We start from the raw sequence: 7,176 nt of genomic DNA, 5'->3' as shown, positions 1-7,176 counted from the left end.
TGTGGGTCACCTCCCTGGCCAGGGATCGAACTCATGCTGAAGTGGCTGTAACTAGCTCTTTAACCTGTTGCGCCATCAGGGAGGGCCCCTGTCATAAGACTTTCAAGAGGAGAAGCAGCGTCCTTAGATACAGAAGAAGCTAGTCTACAAACTCCTTGGCAAGCAAGAACTAGGCAATGAATAACAATAATCACTTCTTATTGTGCTATAGTTAAAGAGGGAGAACAATTCGTTTACATTTGTTGTCTTCATAGGGACAAGAAGAAAACATTTATCTTTTCTGAATTTAGAAAGAGTGAGATTTCCTCGCTCTTGAAGACCTTAAAGATCCAAACATACCTCTAAAAAATTTGAAAATGTTTTGTGTACAGGTAGTACAGACACTGGTCTCCAAATCACCAGTTCTCAACAGCCTTAGACGACAGGCAACTGAATGGGCGTGGCGATGCGCCAATAAAAACTTTGTGAAAAACGAGTGGTGAGCCAGATTTGGCCTGTGGTTTGCCAATCCTTGATTTTAAAGCACTGTGTAGAAAGTAACAAATAATGGGCTCTCAACACATTCTCTCGTGCATAGTAGGCAAAGGTGAATGAGATTTAAATAACAATAGGAGAATGCTGGGGAATGAGAATTAACTATGGCACTGGAGGTAGTGATACGGCGAAAAAAGAACATATTTACTTATTATTTAACAAATACACAGTACTTAGTTTCAGGCTCTAGTGCAAACACTTTAGAAATACTAGTGTGTTTAATTCTCAAAGCAACCATATCATAAACTTTCACTATCACTCCTAAAGAAACTAAGAGGAGTCTGGGTCCCACGCCCAGGATCACAAAACTAGTAATCGTGGGAAGAAAAGAATATCAACTTAGGAGATTTTCATACAAATATTATCAGAAGGTAGGATTAAAATTCTCCTAAGTACTTTTTTTCACCTCAAAAAGTTGTAGTCAAGGTCTCAAGTCCTAGACCTGAATCAGTTCTTAGACCTTAAATCTCTTGAATGAAGGAAAGACCAGAAACACTTGCTGAAAAACAGTAAAATAAGATCACAAATGGATGTTTTAGATCACATCTTGCTCCCTCTCCAAAACAGTAACATCCATCATTGACCAGGGTAAATGCATAGAGAAAGGGAAATAAATTCCTTTGGAGGCTGATGGAAATAGGGTCCCTCACCAATGCTAATTCCTGTAGACCTGGAAGACAACTGCTGTCCACCTATCAGAGAGGAGATTCATGAGGTAAGATAATAAATCGACTTTTCACTCTTTTTCTCAAAGAGTCTCCAAATCTTTGTTTAATTCCTCTACTCATGAAGGTATAAATAGAACAAATACAAAGAACAAATCCATCCACACTGGCTCCCGACTCCGTGAAATAAGAACCATGATGACAGGAAGAGCCAAGGGTGAGTTTGTGGAATGCTCTCTCCATAAAATATATCAAATAACACATCACAGCTAATACCACATCCCTAGAAGAATGTCAGCGATTAAAAGACCAGAAATTGCTATCACATTCCCATTTAACTCTAGTTTGACCAGTGTAGAGAAACAATGGGTTATCATAAGCTTTTCGTAAACTTGAACTCTTTGGGATACCTTCATTTGATAAGAGTAAGTATAGCAAGGATATAGAATTCAGGGCCCTCGATTCACATCTACAGATTTGCCAAAGTCGTGTTTTCCTATCCCAATGCCCCAAACACCAGAAACATGGGTTTGTTTTTCTGTCTTTGCTCGGCACATACAGTAATATACCTTTACTGTCCCACCTCCATATTATGTTAACTTACAGGTTCTGTGCCAGAGCTTGGCCTGTGGGGTCATGGTCATCTCACAGGACATCAAGCTGATGGAATCCAGGGAAGTGAATGAAGTAGCAGACACCCAGGATGCCTAGGCAAGATAATTCCCATCACCGACTGAGAGCTAAGTGTCACAAAGCTATAGCAGGTTAGGGCCGGAGGTGCAGGAAACCCATTCCCAAAAAAATGCCGAGTAAGATGTCTGTCCTATCACTGAAAATCAGGTGCAGTGGTTGTGGCTTATGTAAGATTTCAGGCCTGTAGAACATATTTTTCTGTGCCATCTACCTTATGGGTGACTCAACTGACTCTGCTCTGAGAATACAAAGGTCCAGAACTGGTCCAGGCTGGTCCAAGCAACTCTGACACTTAGTGCTTATGATCCACTTGGTGCAGTGAGCTCTGAAGTGTGGCAGACCCTAGTAGGAAAACCAAAACAGATACTCCACAGTTCTAGGCATGTCAAGTGCAAATAACGAGCCTGTAGAGAAGCAGCTCAGGTTGCTGAGCTGTGAGGCACCAAGGTACAGTGACTGAAAACTTGGGATGGCTACGTCTGCCTCTCATACCAGTGGCTCACTCGCTGTGAGGCTGCGGACCATGCTCATCTTTCCTTCGCCTCCATTCCCCATCTGTCAAGCTGGCTTAATAGTAGAGACTTGATGAGAAGATTTGTTGCGCCAACCCAGGGGAAGTGTTTGCCATGATGTCTGGTACATGTGAGTTCCCAGTAAGTACTGGTTAGTGGACGTGGTGTGTTGAATACCCATCAATCATGCCACTCGTTTCTATGGGCTCCCCCTCACCCCTTTGAGGAAGGTAGTTGTCTCATCTTTCTGGACGAAGCCTGTCTGGTCATACCTCCATTCCATAGCTTTCCAGCTCATTTCTAGGTCATACCTGGGTCACATTGAGTCACAGTTTTGATTTCGTAGTTAGAATGTCAAGTGCCAAACTTGAAGTGTTACATCCTCTCCCTTCCTGGAGTTTTGGCCGGAAAGTTTACAGTGGGGAAGGGGCAGCCCAATGCTCCCCAGCCCACCCCCATGCTTTCATCCTCCCCAACCTGCCCGCAGTTACTGTGCCACTGGGATGGAGCAGCAGAGGGAGTGGAGAGGTGAAGGGGTGTCTAGACCAACTCTAGCCTGGCTTCATGTGAGTCTCCAGCTGGCAGAGGGTTAGTTTTCATTCTCTCTCTCCCTCTCTCTCTCTTCACCCTTCTCTTTTTCTCTCTCTCGTGCTTTGGTAGGTCCTTCGAGATCCAGGCTTTTCTGGATCCTTACCTCTTCTACTTCCTTTGCCCACAAAAGCGACACCTGTTCTGTACGGTGTCTTGCAATTTCCTCTTTCACCCCAGGGCATGCAATCCCTGGTCAGCTCCAGCTTTTCTGGGGAGCTCACTAGGTGGCCTATTCAATCATATCCCAAATGAAACACATCAATTCTCTCCGTGTCCCCTGCCACCCCCAGTGCTCAGGAGACACACAGAGTCACTCCCTTCTTACTCCACATCCCAGGGCCACAGCACCAGTTTTGCCACCAAAGTGGGTGTTCAGCCTCTCCTCACCTCCGGGGTTTCCTAGCAGTCTGACCCCAGCCTCTGGGCTACCTTAGACAAGGTTTGGACACCATTCCTCTACCTCACACCCACAGAGTGAAACCCTGAAGTCTTCCTAATGAAGCATGAAGTCAGAATAGAAGACCTTTCCTCAAGAAGGCCCAGTAGTAAAGATGGTGTCTCTCAACACCATCAATAGGTTATTGAAAACTGACTTGAAGTAAAATGATGTTATGATAAAATTAATTACCTTAGGTTAATGGACATAAATAAGAGTTAAAAGCATATTATTTTGAGTTACAAGAACTTCATACAACTTCTAAATAAAGACCCCAAACACTTCTAGTAGTAAACAAGCTAGTGTGGACAGTGCTTCATGCATTTTCCCACTAGTGGACTCCAGTTCAGGGCCTTAGGCACCTAGAACCTCTCCCAGCAGCCCAGGGGGGCCCTACCCTAGACAGGACACCTTTCCCTCAGAGGCAGCTCACACCTGCACTCTCTCTGACTGGGACCTTCAAGTCTGCCCATGAACCACACGTGTGCATGGCTGGGTTGTGGCAGGATGGTGGCATTCCGGGGAGTCCCCTGCAGTCAAGTGGTCCCAGCACAGGGTACTTTTATGTTTTTCCTTATTGACATTAAAAAAAAAAAAGAACATTGGACAAAATGATGATATTTGAGGATGGGCGGTGTTGGGCTTTGCATCGAATCCTCCGTGCTGCCCTATAGCACACAAGCACCACGGATAACCCAGCACAACTTCACAGATGGAAACAGTGTCTGGCCAACACTGGTCACACGTTTGCCCATCCCTGAATGAGAGGAGTGCTGCTTCCCCACCCATGCCACTCCCTAGAGAGGGTGGGAGCTGGATGCCTGAGGCACAGCCACGTCCACGCCTCTCTACTGGTCTGCCTGCCTTCATCATGTCAAAGTGGGGAAGGGTGGGAAGGATGGGACACTTTCCTGGGCACTTCCTTTCAAAATCTTCATACATGGATTTGCTTTGCCATTATTTTGGAACTTATAAAAATCTCCACCTTAATTCACAGTGAAGCAAGAAGAGCTGCAAATGTGATGAGCTTGAGGAGGCTTGAGCTCCAGCTGGGGCAGGCAGGGGCAGCGCTGAAGCTATGCCTGCAAATTCATAAGGATGAACTGGACGTGGTTTCTTTCTTGAAAAGGGCCTAAGCATTGTCCTCTCACCTATCATTTACTGCCTTGATTATGTCTTAAATAACAAATGTGGCTCACACATTTTTTTTAAGTTTTTTTTTTTTTTAATTTATGCATACAGAACTGAGGTACAGGTCAGAGGTGCTGGGTCAATGAGAGGATTCACCAGAGACAGAGTGGGCAGCAGAACAGGCAGATCAACGAAGTACACTGCTGAGGGGAGCAGTGGGTGAGACTGGAGAGGTCTTCCGCGCCATGTGGGTCACCTCTGGGGCTGGGATCAAACTGACACTGAAGCAGCTGTGGCCAGCTTGGAAGTGTTATGCTCCAACCTGCTGTGCCACCAGGGAGGGCCCAGGCTTACCCTTTGTAATCTCCTTGTTATCTGGGGTTATGGTGACAGCAGCCTTATGGTAACCTGCTGTGAAATGAAGGCTACTGGAGGTATAGAAGCTGAAAGCTCACTTCCTTTAAATTGAGTGGCCCTGGTGACTTTGCCTTTGTGAGTTCTTGGGTCTACAGATTTTCCTGTGTCCTCCCTCACTGTCAGCCTATCAGTTGCTGTCAGTTTGCCTATCTCCTGCAGCCTCCTTTCATATATTGCGCTTGGACTTAAAAATAAAGTTCAAAAAATGGGCAGAAGAGCTAAAAAGACACTTCTCCAAAGAGGAAATGCAGATGGCCAACAAGCATATGAAAAAATGTTCAACATCACTCATAATAAGGGAGATGCAAATTAAAACCACAATGAGATACCACCTCACCCCAGTGAGAATGGCACATCTTCAAACAACTAGCAACAACAAATGTTGGCAAGGATGTGGAGAAAAAGGAACTCTCCTGCACTGCTGGAGGGAATGCAAACTATGGAAAACTGTTTGGAGGTTCCTCAAACTGCTAAACATGGAGCTTCCCTACGACCCAGCAATCCCACTCCTAGGTATCTACCCAAAAGACACAAAAACACTGATTGAAAAAGAAAAGCAATAAACACTGTTTATTGCTGCTTTATTTACAATTGGAAAAACATGGAAGCAGCCCAAATGCCCAAAAGTAGATGATTGGATAAAAAAGATGTGGTACATATATACAATGGAATATTACTCAGCAACCAAAAAAGAGAAACACATGTCTTTTGCAGCAACTTGGATGGAGCTGGAAAAGATCATGCTTAGTGAGATAAACCAGAAAGAGAAAGAAAAATACCGGATGGTTTCACTCATAGCAGGAGTATAATGGACCAGGTGAGAAAATAACAAAAATAATGAACAACCATATACCAGAGACATTTTGCGGGGGTGGAATGGGGAATGGGATCAAAAATGGGGGGGTGGGGAGGGAAATGCACGGGATTATGGTGATGGCACTTGGGTGACTTGGTGATGGGAAACCCACGGGGATTACAATTGAGATGGAAAAAAAATGTACAAAATGATGTAAAAGTAAACTTTTGTAAAATTAAAAAAAAAATCAAAAGTTCAAGGTGCTAGACTTGTTAGATGACTACACTGGGAGTGACTGGCAGGTGTGATCTTAATCTGTAGACAATGAGACAACGACCTTGCCCACCCCACACACATGCAAGTACTAGGGTGTTGGCCAGAGGTGTGTGGGGGTGAGAAAACTCATGAGGGCGTGGGAAGCAGAACAGGTGGACTCACTGAAATACACCCCTGAGGGGAGTAGCGGGCAAGACAGGAGAGGTCTGTCACGCCATTTGTGAGTCAGCTCCCTGGTCCGGAATTGAACTCAGGCCGTAGTGGTGACAGTGTTGAGACTTAACCCCTGTGACACTAGAGAGGATCTGAGATAAATACTTAACTGCTTACAGGTTTCTTGATGTTCTATTTAAATGCATGTACGTGAGCTGTGTCTTTTGGGACACCTTTTTTGTTTTTCGTTTTTGTTTGCATCCCCTCCTACCTTCGTCAACAGCAGAGTCCCTTTCCCAACTATGTCTGACAATTGCAAACACTGATTATATATCCTTCCACATTTTCTGCATGGTTGTACAATGCTACAACATATACTCACATATGGCCGCCTTCGTATGTGAATCAATCTTGGCTGTTCACTCAATAGCCATCCTTCAGCTCCCTTCCTCCTTCTTCTCCCTTCATAACAGAATTTATAGGTTCAGGGGCCTCCCTGGCGTTGCAGGGAATTAAGTCTCAGCACTATCAAGCTATCCACAGCCATTGCAGCTCTAGTTCTTTCCATGATCCCCAGCTAGAGACCTGACCCATGTGGTGCAGCAGACCTCTCCTGTCTCATCCACTGCTCCCACCAGCAGTGGATTTCAATCAGTTCTGCCTGTCTGTACTGCTCCCTATTCTGTCTCTGGTGAATCTTCACAGCCCTCATGCTTCTCACCTACATCTCAGCTCTTGTGTGCATAAATAAATAAAATAAATCTTTTTTTAAAAAAGAATGTATTGGTTCAAATTGTAGGCAAAGAGCCCTTGGTGTAACAATCACCCAAATTCTAGCCAAAGAATCCTATTTGGTTTTAAATGGGAAATTCTATTCTTTTATGTAAGGATGACCATATGGCTTGGTGGTGGCCAAGAAAAAGTAGAGAGAATTGTGTGAAGTTTTGGGAATAACTTTTTTTTTTTTTTTTT

The sequence above is a fragment of the Condylura cristata genome, unplaced genomic scaffold, assembly GCF_000260355.1.
Source record: "Condylura cristata isolate star-nosed mole 26May11 unplaced genomic scaffold, ConCri1.0 scaffold00003, whole genome shotgun sequence".
In the NCBI taxonomy this organism is placed as follows: domain Eukaryota; kingdom Metazoa; phylum Chordata; class Mammalia; order Eulipotyphla; family Talpidae; genus Condylura; species Condylura cristata.
The sequence above is the reverse complement of the archived record's forward strand: the minus strand, read 5'-3'. Positions refer to the sequence as shown.